Below are 13,444 nucleotides of genomic sequence, written 5' to 3'. Positions count from 1 at the left end.
ACTTTCTAAGCAGCTATAAAATACACAACACAGTATTGTTAATGATAGTCACTGTGCTGTACATTATATCTCGTACGTGCATGCTAAGTCACTTCAGTGGTGTGTGACTCTGTATGATCCTGTGGACTGTAGTCCACCAAGCTCCTCTGTCCATGTGATTCTCCAGGCAAGAAATACTGGAGTGTGTTGCCATGCCCTCCTGTAGGGGGTCTTCCCAACCCAGGGCTTGAACCTGAGTCTCTTATGTCTCCTGCATAGGCAGGTGGGTTCTTTACTGCTAGGTCCAACTGGGAAGCCCATATATCAGGACCTACTTATTTTATAACTAAAAGTTTGTAAATTTTGACAACCTGCACTCATTTTGCTCACTCCCACCATCCCACCTCTGGCAACTACCAATCTGTTCTCTATATCTACGATTTCAGTTTTGTATTTTAATTCCACATATAAATGTATCATATGGTATCTGTCTTTCTCTATCTGACTTATTTCACTTAGCATAATATCCCCAAGGACCATCCATGTTGTTGCAGATGGCAAGATTTCATTCTTGTTTTATAGCAGAAAGTATTTCACTGTATGATATATATAACATATATATATATAAATGGATTAAAAAATGTGATATATATTGATGCTTTTGAACTGTGTGGTTTTGGAAAAGACTCTTGAGAGTCCCTTGGACTGCAAGGAGATCCAACCAGTCAATGCTAAAGGAAATCAGTCCTGAATATTCATTGGAAGGACTGATGCTGAAGCTGAAGCTCCAATATTTTGGCCACCTGATGCAAAGAGCCAACTCACTAGAAAAGATCCTGATGCTGGGAAAGATTGAAGGCAGGAGGAGAAGGGGATGACAGACGATAAAATGGTTGGATGGCCTTCACTGACTCAAAGGACATGAGTTTGAGCAGGCTTCAGGAGTTGGTGATGGACAGGGAGGCCTGGTGTGCTGCAGTCCATGGGGTCACAAAGAGTCAGACATGACTGAGCGGCTGAACTGAATTGATACATATATATATATGTATATATACACACACACACACACACACACACACACACACATGATATATGTGTATGTATATATATACACATTTATAAACATAAATGTGTATATATATATATTCATACCACACATATACATATATATATATACACACACACACACACACACATATTTATCACTTTTTCTTCATCCATTCATCCATTAATGGACACTTAGGTAGCTTCCATGTCTTGAAAGTGTGTTCAGTCACTCAGGCACATCCGACTCTTTGTGACCTCAAAGACTGTAACCCACCAGACTCCTCTGTCCATGGAATTCTCCAGACAAGAATACTGGAGTAGGTTGCCATTCCCTTCTCCAGGGGATCTTCCCAACCCAGTGATAGAGCCCAGGTCTCCTGCACTGCTGGCAGGTTCTCTGTTGTCTGAGCCACCAGGGAAGGCCTTCTGTGTCTTGGTTATTATAAATAATGTTGCAATGAACATGGAGGTGCACATCTCTTTTCAAGCTAGTGTTTTAATTTCCTTCAGATAAATATCCAGAAACAGAATTGCTGAATCATTTGGTAGCTCAATTTTTAATTTTTTAAGGAACCTCCATACTATTTTCCATAGTGGCTGTATCAGTTTACATTTCTACCAATAGTACACAAGGTTCCCTTTTCTCTACATTCTTACCAACACTTATTTCTTGTCTTTTTGATAATAGCCATTCTAAGAGGTATGAGAATATTTTATGGTTATTTTGATTTGCATTTCCCTGATGATTCACGATGGTGAACACATTTTCATATACTGTTAGTCTATGTCTTCTTTGGAAAAATGTTTATTCAGATCCTCTGTCCATTTTTTCATTAGGTTATTTGTTTGGGTTTTTGTTTGCTTCTTTCTATTTTGTTGTGTGAGTTTTTAAATATATTTTGGATATTAATCCCTACTCAGAAATATAATTTGTAAATATGTTATACTTTGCTGTGCTAAAATAATTTTAAAACTAACAAGTTTTATAAAGTGGCTCTATATAGGAAAAAATACAAAAATTAATAGTTTTCCTTTATGAATAAAAAATTAAGTTGGAAAATAATATCAGAGAAAAGAAGAAATTTATATTAGCAACAAAATTTGTTAAGGCCTAAATGTGGATTTGACAAGGAAATAATAAAAATTGTAAGAAGAAACCTATACAGTCTAACTAAAGAACATACAGGAACAAACATACCACTTTCCTAGAAGGGAATATTATTAGATAAATTTAATAATACTCCAAACAGAAGTTTGACATTTTTTTCTTTTTTCAATCTGACAAGTGGATACAAAAAACTAAGAAAATTTTGAAAAAGATAATGAGAAAATGAGAAAGGATGTATCCTACCAGATATTAAAATGTGTCTCCTTATTATTGTAAATATAAAGTCTCATAGGCACACAAGAGTTGAAAAGCAGTTCAGTGGACTAGAATAGAATTCAGAAATAATGCAAGTTTATATTGGAACCTACATATGATAAATTTTGCATTTCACATCAGTGGAGAAAGGATGTTTTATTCAGTTAATAGTATTAAAGTAACAAATTGTCATACGAAAAAGAATAGTTGAATTATTACATCACGCTTGTACCATAATAAATGACAGATCATTTAAGATGTAAATGTGAAAACAACAGAACTATAACCATTCTAGAAAAAATACAGAACTTTTTTATAACGGAAGCAATATGAGTCAAAATAAGTCAGATACCATTGTCATCTATTGGTTTTACAAAATTAAAAAGGTTTAAGGTTGATTTAAAAGTGGAGAAACAGACACTCTCTTATATTGTTTACGGAAGCATAAACTGTTAAAAATGTTCATACTCTTTAACCCAGTAATCATACTTCTAAGAATCTATTCTTTAAAAATAATAGCAAGAATATACTGCTAAAAATTCATTTACAGTAGGGAAACACTGGAAGCAACTAAACAATCCACAATTTAACAATCTTATTTGTTTGTAATTAAATCATAATATGTCTCCACAATGTAATAATATGCAGTCATATTATTAGTAATCAGGTGGATAACCTGGAAATACACCATGAATATCCTGTTAAATGCTAAGAGCAGTCTTCCAACTGTTACATAGCACATGGTCCCATTGACGTGTTTGCTAGGTTAAAGCAAGGAGAGCATTGAGACTGAATGATTATGCAACCCTCTGTCACTAGGCATCCTGCTTCTGCAGTTATGGTAAGGTTTGTAATAAACAGTGTGTGGATAAAGAGACAGGGCAGTAACCCAATTAAGTGATGATACTATAGAGAATAGGAGATGTTAGAGCCAGAAAAACAGTTCCTGGGACATTATTCTCATCTCCTCACTTTAGCTGAAAGCAAGTGAAGTATAGGCCCTTGGCATATGATTTTACCATTCATTCCAGGCTGGATGATGACCAGTTAGTTGGAATTCTCATTTTCTAGTTCTTTTCAATTATTACAACTATAGTCTTATCTTAAATGAAGAATGAGAATCTCTTTGTCTTTTTAGATAACCACAAGTCACAGCCAAACAATGAAATAGTGAAGCAGGTTTTCCCTCCAATAAACTAATAAAAGGATAAGGAATTTAATGGTGTATCTGTTTAAAGGGGCCTCAGAAAGGATTCTATGTAATTTCATCTGCCACTTCTACCACTATCTATCCTTGCTTCAAAATTCTATTTCAGGGTTCCCAAATCAAATATAAACATTCTCACCTAGTGCTAAACATAGGAATACCACCATCTTCCATACCTATTTATTGAGTGGTAAAAAAAAAAAAAAAAGAAAAAAACTACTTGAGAATGGTATCCAAGACAGAATATATACCAGGATCCAGGGGTCAGAGCAGACCGAGCCCACAGAACCATCAAAAACAGCTCTGACAATAAAGATAAGCACAAAAGACAATGTCCTTTAAATTAAAGTTTGGCTTTTCCATCGGGTAAGTAAACATTAGAAGAGGCCTGACTTGAAGGTGAAAAAACTTAGAAGTTTAAGTGAGCTGCAACATGCGCAATTTTCAAAATTTTTTAACTAAATCACTAATAACAAAGAAACCAATAATCATGAAAAGTCTGGAGGTTAAAAAAAAAGAACAAATTACTTCAAAGTTATTTCAAAAGCAGTTTCTCGGCACTGTCAGTGCATGACTAGCTTCTTGGGATGAAAAGCTTGTGCTAATGCATGCAGGAGCTAGAAATCTGGCCAAATTCTTCACGTAGTAACTTCACTTCTCCACTTTTCTCCTGATATGAAGGCTCGATCCCTCCAGTGACACGTACCAACTTCACCAAAACTAAATAAACAGCAAGTGCACACAAGTAATGTCAATCCTGAAGTGATGTGAACTGTGCCAGGGGTTTTACTTTTTATAGTGTTCCCCTGAAACAACTCCAAAGCCTCAGTTCCATCGTGGTTGGGTTTTAGGGGTTTAGTCCTTTAGAGGGAAAGCAGTCCATCCTGCTGTTCCCCTGCAGGCAATGGAACACTGCAAAGCTCTATTATCTGGAAAGCACTTCTTTGGTTAATTTCTCAATCCAGCAGTGTGGTTGAGCAACTGCATGTGTTCTTCAGAATCAGAATTACAGTCCACAGGGAATCCAGATCCCTTCTTCCTTTTAAGTTCTTTTCTGTGTACTTTGAGACAAAACATTTGGGGGCATGACCCATGTAAAATATCACATATCTCAGAAAAAAAGCTTTTACTGCTCCAAAAGCAGTTGTGGTAAAAGGAGCCAGTCTTGGTCTCCTTAAACATCTGTGAGTCATTTTCCCACCTAGATGTTAAACGTTGTTATCTCCCACCTATCTGGAAGTCAGAAGTCCAGTGGCCTTTCTCTCCTTCCACCATCGTTTCAAAGGCTGATTGTATATTAATGGTTGATATATGACTATGAATGACTTTAATCGTTATGATTGTTCTTGGGAAATCTGCATTTAAGCCTTGCTTCTAATTGTGTAAAAGTTACGTTAAAAACATTTTGTTCCTCATTAAGTTTAGGCACCATATAAAACTTGGCAATGATGAATTCTCATCATATTTCATGACCTTTTCTTTTACATGAAAGAGGAAATAAGCAGAAGTGAGACTAGCCTGGCCATGACTGGGGGAGCCCAGAGCTGACAGAAAGCAGAAAATTGTGGGTCTGGGCAGTGTTCACAACTTCCGCGCCCAGGGCCAGCCCAGTCAGGCTCCACTCTTCATGCCCTGTGCTTCCTCTCCTCTAGTGACCCGTTATTCTTTTACTTGAGAACCCAATATCTCAGTGATCCAAACCCATTTACAATGGGGGGTGGGGAGTGGTGGTGGTCAGAACCTAGAATCTGTCATACAGAGTGAAGTAAGTCAGAAGGAGAAAAACGAATATCATATATTAATACATATATATGGAATCTAGATAAACGGTATAGATGAATCTATTTGCATGGCAGAAATAGAAGTGCAGTCATAGAGAACAAACTTGTGGACATAGCAGGGGAAGGAGAGGGTAAAACAAATTGAGAGAGTAGTATTGACATATATACTTTAACATGTGTAAAACAGATAACTAGTAAAGAAGCTGCCGTATTAACACAGGGAGCCCAGCCTGGTGCTCTGTGATGACCTAGAGGGGTGGGATAGGGGTGGAGGATCAAGGAGGTGAATATGTATATTTATAGCTGATTCATGTTGAGGTACAGCAGAAACTAACCCAGCATTGTAAATAAACTATATTCCAATTTAAAACATTTTAATAAAAAAAAAATTACCCTGTGCTTTCTTCTCTCTTTCATGTTTATCTAAACTCCCAGGTGCTTAGAGAGCACCGTGTCCACAGGGCCTAGAAGTTCCACTTCCTTAAATGAATCATTTCACAAATTACTCAATGTGAAATTTCTTAGTTATGTACAAAGATCAGAAAGATTTCAGAATGAGAACAGTGACATGAATACAAGGAGGAAGAGTGTAACACTAGTACCCTCAAACCCAAAAAGTGAAGTGTACCCGTGTATTCCTCCTCCTCACCTTCTTTCCTACCTCCTTCTAACCTTGAAGAGCCAGAGACAACCCAAAGAAGGAGAGAGCAAAGCACAAAGCAGGAAAGGGGAGAAAACTGCACCAAGAGAGCCCTCACCTCTTCTGCATTGTGGCTTATCTGTTGACCAGGCCAGATCTGAGAGAGGCTGCTTAGCTCTAAACGTAAGATTGGTATGATCAATGGATGGAATCTGTCACTGATGTGAGGCAGTTTTTAAGTTTGAAAGCATCAGAGTTCTTTTATACTCACAAAGAATAGAATTAGGAGCTGAATCTGAGATAGCAGATAGGGAAAAAAATTGAACTACTTCACTGAGTAGTTTAAAGGGACAGTAGGAGAAACAAAAACAGTTGATCAGCATGCACCTGAAGGCCTGGTACACACCACTTTGAGGTAAGCAGTATGTAGTTTGTTTTCATTTAGGAGCACTATTTCAGGCACAACTGTCTATGCAGTACAATGACAATGGTGCTGATATTTATATTCTTTCCTCTGTCATTGGCTTTGGAGAAAGGAAGTGCATTCCAGAGACCCATATGTTGGATATGCTGAATAAGGAGCCAAAAAGTGTTCAGCACAATAATGAGTGACACTGATAAGTCGTGTTAAAGATAGATTAAAGAGCAAAATACAACAAGAAAAACAATATTTTTATTATAAAAACTCTATCCCCAGTCCAGAATGGAAACGGCTTTGAGCTCATAGAAAACAGTCCCTGGGGAGTGCTGTAGGCTTAGAGAAGGAGAGACAAAGTTTTGAGAAATTTGAGAATGAGCATTTTCCCTCTTTAAGTACAGAAAAGGAGACTATCTGTAGAATTATTTGTGAGAATGGCCACAAGGCTGCTGTCAGAAGTACAGGGCACCACCCAATGTCTTTCTCTAAACCAATGGATTCTAGGAATTTACCTCATAAAATAAAATCGTTAGGGGAAGCACACCGATTAGAACTGCCTACCCTGGCCAGACACCATAGTAACCATTTGCATGAGCTGTTTTACTACAGGAGGTCCTGGTAAGGAACACGGAACTAATAAGCCTCCACTAACTGGAAGTGTTAAGGAGAGGTCAAAACGAGACACCACATGTCCGACCACCTCCCAGAATCCTTCCCTTTGGCATCCATCTCAGATGAACAAGGTGTGCACTACCAGGAAGGACTCTGAGTCAGAATGATTAGATAAAGACAACCCGGAAACTAACCCCATCACCATATAACCCGAGACTGAAAGCCATGTGACAGAGCTGTTCTCCTGGGTTCCCTTACCCTACTGCTCTCCACCTGGGTGCCCTTTCCCAATAAAATCTCTTGCTTTGTCAGCACATGTGTCTCCTCGGACTATTCATTTCCGAGTGTTAGACAAGAGCCCAGTTTCGGGCCCTGGAAAGGGTCCCCCTTCCTGCAACAAAATTACCACAGTTCAGACTCCCGTTCTGGTGATTTTAAAACATGTCAGCAAGTTCTTTGACAGGGTTCTCATTAAGAAGCAAAGTCTAAATCCTCTCCCCTTGGATATACACTGACCTTGGTGACTCTTTTAAACAACAGAATCATCAGTGATGCTCCATGGATTTTTAATCTTGGTCACAAAGAGATTAGACTTTCAGCTAACTCTTTCTTGGAACATGGACTCAGAGCTCTGAACGACCATGTGAAAATTCCGATGTCTCTGAAGATGCTATACTGAAGAGAAACAAAGAAAACACAGAGAGATGCATGAAAAGCCTCAGCTGTTAGAGTCTTGCCAGCTCAGGGGCAACAGGTGAATGAGAAGCTGCTAGATGATTCTGGTCCCAGTTACTGTACTGCTCCTAGAAGAAGAAACGAGTCTAGGATTGTTGCTGTTTATTCACTAAGTCATGGACTGTTTCCTGACAGGCTCCTCTGTACATGAGATTATCCAGGCAAGAAAACTGGAGTGAGTTGCCACTTCCTTCTCCAGGAGATCCTCCCAACTCAGGCATAGAACCCATGTCTTGTGCATTGGCAGGTGGATTCTTTACAGTCTGTAATATTTCAATTTAATTTGCACTTTCAAAGTTACTATTTATCTTGAACAGCTTCAGTTTGATGGTCACTGGCTAATCATTGCCCATTTCAGTATTTTGCCTCTTTGTTCCCAAATTGCTTGACTTTTTCTTATTATTAATTTTCATGAGTTCTTTACAGAATTTTGATACTAATCCTTTCAGCTTACATAGCTGTAAATATTGTCACCTTTTTTGTCACTTGCGTTTTTAGTTTTTTAGTGAACCCAATGATAAAAGATTTTGGTTTTAATTTTTTCTTGAAATATAAAGTGTAAAAATATTAGGTGTACATATCAATGAATTTTTATATATCTTTATTGACTATGCCAAAGCCTTTGACTGTGTGGATAACAATAAACTGTGGAAAATTCTGAAGGTGATAGGAATACCAGACCACCTGACCTGCCTCTTGAGAAACCTGTATGCAGGTTAGAACTGGAAATGGAACAACAGATTGGTTCCAAACAGGAAAAGGAGTACATCAAGGCTGTATATTGTCACCCTGCTTATTTAACTTATACGCAGAGTACATCAGGAGAAATGTTGGACTGGAGGAAGCACAAGCTGGAATCAAGATTGCCGGGAGAAACATCAATAACCTCAGATATGCAGATCACACCACCCTTATGGCAGAAAGTGAAAAAGAACTAAAGGACCTCTTGATAAAAGTGAAAGAAGAGAGTGAAAAAGTTGGCTTAAAGCTCAACATTCAGAAAACTAAGATCATGGCATCCGGTTCCATCACTTCATGGCAAATAGATGGGGAAACAGTGGAAACAGTGGCTGATTTTATTATTTTGGGCTCCAAAATCACTGAAGATGGTGATTGCAGCCATGAAATTAAAAGACACTTACTCCTTGGAAGGAAAGTTATGACCAACTTAGACAGTATATTAAAAAGCAGAGACATTACTTTGTCAATAAAGGTCCATATAGACAAGGTTCTGGTTTTTCCAGTGGTCATGTATGGATGTGACAGTTGGACTATAAAGAAAGCTGAGCGCCAAAGAATTGATGCTTTTGAACTGTGGTGCTGGAGAAGGAGAGTTCCTTGGACTGCAAGAAGATCCAATCAGTCTATCCTAAAGGAGATCAGTCCTGGGTATTCATTGGAAGGACTGATGTTGAAGCTGAAATTCCAATATTTTGGCCACCTGATGCAAAGAGCTGACTCATTTGAAAAGACCCTGAGGCTGGGAAAGATTGAGGGCAGGAGAAGAGGGAGATGACAGAGGATGAGATGGTTGGATGGCATCACTGACTCAATGGGCATGGGTTTGGGTGGACTCCAGCAGTTGGTGATGGACAGGGAGGCCTGGCGTGCTGTGGTTCATGGGGTCGCAAAGTGTCAGACATGACTGAGGGACTGAAATGAACTGAACTGATACTTGGGAGGGTGTATAAAAGATATACACTTTTATATATCTATATACAACAGGGAGGAACACACCCCACACATCCAAAGAAAATTGGATTAAAGAATTACTGAGCGTGGCCCCTGCCCATCAGAACAAGACCCAGTTTCCCCCTCAGTCAGTCTCTCCCATTAGGAAACTTCCATAAGCCTTTTATCCTTATCCATCAGAGGGCAGAGAGAATGAAAACCACAATCACAAAAAATTAACCAATCTGATCACATGGACCACAGCCTTGACTAACTTAATGAAACTACAAGCAAAGCCATGTAGTGTCACCCAAGATGGACAGACCATGGTAGAGAGTTCTGACAAAACATGGTCCACTGGAAAAAGGAATGGCAAACCAATATTCTTGCCTTGTGAACGTCATGAACAGCATGAAAAGGCAAAAAGATAGGACACTGAAATTTGAACTCCACAGGTTGGTAGGTGCACAATATGCTACAGAGATCAGTGGAGAAATAACTCCAGAAAGAATGAAGAGATGGAGCCAAAGCAAAAACAACACCCAGTTGTGGATGTGACTGTTGATGGAAGTAAAGCTCGATGCTATAAAGGGCAATATTTCATAGGAACCTGGAATGTTAGGTCCATGAATCAAGGCAAATTGGAAGTGGTCAAACAGGAGATGGCAAGAGTGAACATCAACATTTTAGGAATCAGTGAACTAAAATTGACTGGAATGGATGAATTTAAATCAGGTAACTATTATATCAACTACTGGGGGCAAGAAGCCCTTAGAAGAACTGGAGTAGCCATCATAGTCAATAAAAGAGTCCAAAATGCAGTTCTTGGATGCAATCTCATAAAGGACAGAACTGAAGAACAGTTCTGATATACACTGATACTTGTGTATATAAATCTCAGCTTCCTAGTGAAGATACAGAACATTTTCAGCACCCTAGCTGGCTTCCTTGTGTCTTCTCCCTGTGAATCCTTTCTGTAAACCTAATGTGACAGATCAATTTTGCCTATTTTTTAGTGTCCTAGTAACAGAAATATACAATGTGTATTCCTGTATCTGGTTTCTTTGGCTCAACACTTTGTTTTTCAGATTCCTCTCTGTTGTGAATAGCAGTGGGTTCATTGTTTACCATAATTCATTCATTCTCATGCTGGTGGTGTTTTGGGTTCTTTCTAGTGATGGGAACGCTAGAACTATGAGTAAAAGTGCTACATATATTATTTAATGTATGGATTTCTTTGACCACAGGATAAGCATTTGCTTAGAATTGGGAGAAACTAACAAAAAATTTTACAAATCAGTTTTTTCAATTTACATTCCCACCAGCAGTGTATGAGTGTCCCAAATAATCCACACCACTGTCAGCACTTGATATGTTGTTGTTCAGTTGCTAAGTTGTATCTGACTCTCTGTGACCCCATGGGCTAAAGGACCCCAGGTTCCCCTCTCCTTTACTGTCTCCTGGAATTTGCTGACATTCAAGTCCATTGAGTTGGTGATGCTATCTAACTATCACATCCTCTGTTGTACCTTCTCCTTTGGCCATTAATCTTTCCCGGCATCAGGGTCTTTTTCCAATGAATCAGCTCTTCACATCAGGTGCCAAAGTATTTGAGCTTCAGCATCAGTCTGAACAATGAATATTCAGGGTTGATTTCCTTTAGAATTGACTGGTTTGATCTACTTGTTGTCTAAGGGACCTCAAGAATCTTCTCCAGCACCACAATTTGAAAGCATCCATTTTTCTGCACTCAGCCTTCTTTATGGTCCAGCCCTCACATCCATACATGACTACTGGAAAATCCTTATAGCTTGGACTATATGGATCTTTGTCAGCAAAGTGATATCTCCACTTCTTTATATGCTGTCGAGTTTTGTCATAGCTTTTCTTTCAAGGAACAGTTCAGTTCAGTTCAGTCGCTCAGTCGTGTCTGACTCTTTGTGACCCCATGAATCGCAGCACGCCAGGCCTCCCTGTCCATCACCAACTCCCGGAGTTTACCCAAACCCATGTCCATCGAATCAGTGATGCCATCCAACCATCTCATCCTCTGTCATCCCCTTCGCCTCCTGCCCCCAATCTTTCCCAGCATTAGGGTCTTTTCCAATGACTGAGCTCTTCGCATGAGGTGGCCAAAGTATTGGAGTTTCAGCTTCAACGTCAGTCCTTCCAATGAACACCCAGGACTGATCTCCTTTCATCTTTTAATTTCAAGGCTGTAGTCACTGCCTGCAATGATTTTGGAGCCCAAGAAAATAAAGTCTGTCACTGTTTCTACCTTTTCCCCATTGATTTGCCATGAAGTGATGGAACCTAATGTCATGATCTTAGTTTTTGGAATGTTTTAAGCCAGCTCTTTCACACTTCTCTTTCACCTTCATCAAGAGGCTCTTTAGTTCCTCTTCACTTTCTGCCCCTAGAGTGATATTATCTGCATATGTGAGGTTATTGATATTTCTCCTGGCAATCTTGATTCCAGCTTGTGATTCATCTAGCCTGCCATTTCACATAATGTACTCTACATACAAGTTAAATAAGTAGGGTGACAATATACACTTGGCATGTCAGTTATTTAATTTTAGACACTCTAGTGGGAGAAAAAGCTATCTCATTGTGGTTTCAATGTTATATTTCTTCAATGATGTTGAATGCATTTGAATATGCTTACTTGTTACTCTTTTACAGTTTCTGCTTGTCTTGTTTACAAAATTATTTTCTACTCCAATACCACAAAAGCTTTTTCTTTAAAAAAAAAAAAAGCTTTTTCTTTAAAAAATGTTTAATTTTTTATTTGTAGTATATAATATACTTGGAACATATTTTTGTACACGGTGAGAAGTTTTATAGGTATAGCTATGGAAACATTACAGTGTCATTTATTGATAGTCCAGCCTTGTTCTACTGGTTTGTAATGCTTTCTTTGTCTTGCTTACAATAGCTTTTATAATAATGTGCAATTAATACAATGTCTGAGACAGGTCAAAAAGAGAAAAGAAGAAACCATTAGAACTCATATAAACAAACCTGTGTAGATCTAAGAACTCAGTAGATGACTTTTGGTGATCTTTATTATTCATTTCTATTTCATTTCACTAACTTTCTAATCTTTATTATATCCTATGAGGTTGCTTTCTATTTTAATTTTCTCTAACTTTTCTAACTTTTTTAGTTGAATGCCTCAATCATTATTTAACACTCTGATTCCTTTTCAAATGAATTTAAGCTCAAGAATTTCCTTTAGTGCTTAAGCAGCATCTGGCAAGTTTTGTTATATAATGTATTCATTGTTATCCGATACTAAATACTTTCTAATTTACATTTTGATTTCTACTTTTGTCCATGAATAATTTAGAAATGTATTGTGATAATTTTCTACTGTATAAAGTATTTTGGTTATATTTTTGTATTAAAGATATTAATTTTTATTCACCTCATTATTTTTATTTGTTTACCTGGTCAGGGAATATTATCTGCATAATATTGATGTACTTGCATTTTTAACATTTTTTCAGGATGAGAATATAATTAATTTTGGTATATTCCATGTTTCTTTGAAAAGAACATATATTTTTTAAATATTGAGTACAGGTTCTATAAAATTCCACGGGTTAAGGAGGTTAATTGAAATGCTCAAGTCTTCTACAGTCTAATTAATATTTCATTGGCTTAATATTTTATTAACTGAATGGGGCTTAAAATTCTTCATTATACTTGACACAAAAATGGAAATAAACACATACATTTTGAGGCTATATTATCAGTGCATACAAGTTCAAGATTGTTATAGTGTTCTGGTGAATTGTTTCTTTTACCTATCTGTTATTATTATAAAAAAGGGAGTGCATTTTTTCCTAAAAGTTCAATTTGGTATTATTACTTAATTATATTACTATTATTATAAATTTTTATTACTTATATATAAATATTATATATAATTATATAATTTTATTATATTATTAAAACCATATTTTTTCTTATTGTTTCCATTTCT

The 13,444-nt window shown here is 37.5% G+C and overlaps 1 long non-coding RNA gene across 3 annotated transcripts in view; it reads right to left on the bottom strand.

The window, feature by feature from the left end:
• LOC145531162 (uncharacterized) overlaps nt 1-13,444 on the bottom strand; it is a 112,148-nt gene that overhangs the window by 63,159 nt on the left and 35,545 nt on the right. For all 3 annotated transcript variants that reach the window (XR_014072243.1, XR_014072245.1, XR_014072244.1), the window contains one exon: nt 7,564-7,722. This is a non-coding gene — a long non-coding RNA (uncharacterized LOC145531162). The remainder of the gene's footprint in view (nt 1-7,563; nt 7,723-13,444) is intronic.

This window comes from Giraffa tippelskirchi, chromosome 2 (assembly GCF_054371585.1).
Source record: "Giraffa tippelskirchi isolate mGirTip1 chromosome 2, T2T-mGirTip1v1.2.pri, whole genome shotgun sequence".
Classification (NCBI taxonomy): Eukaryota; Metazoa; Chordata; class Mammalia; order Artiodactyla; family Giraffidae; genus Giraffa; species Giraffa tippelskirchi.
This window is presented reverse-complemented; position numbering and strand designations above follow the sequence as displayed.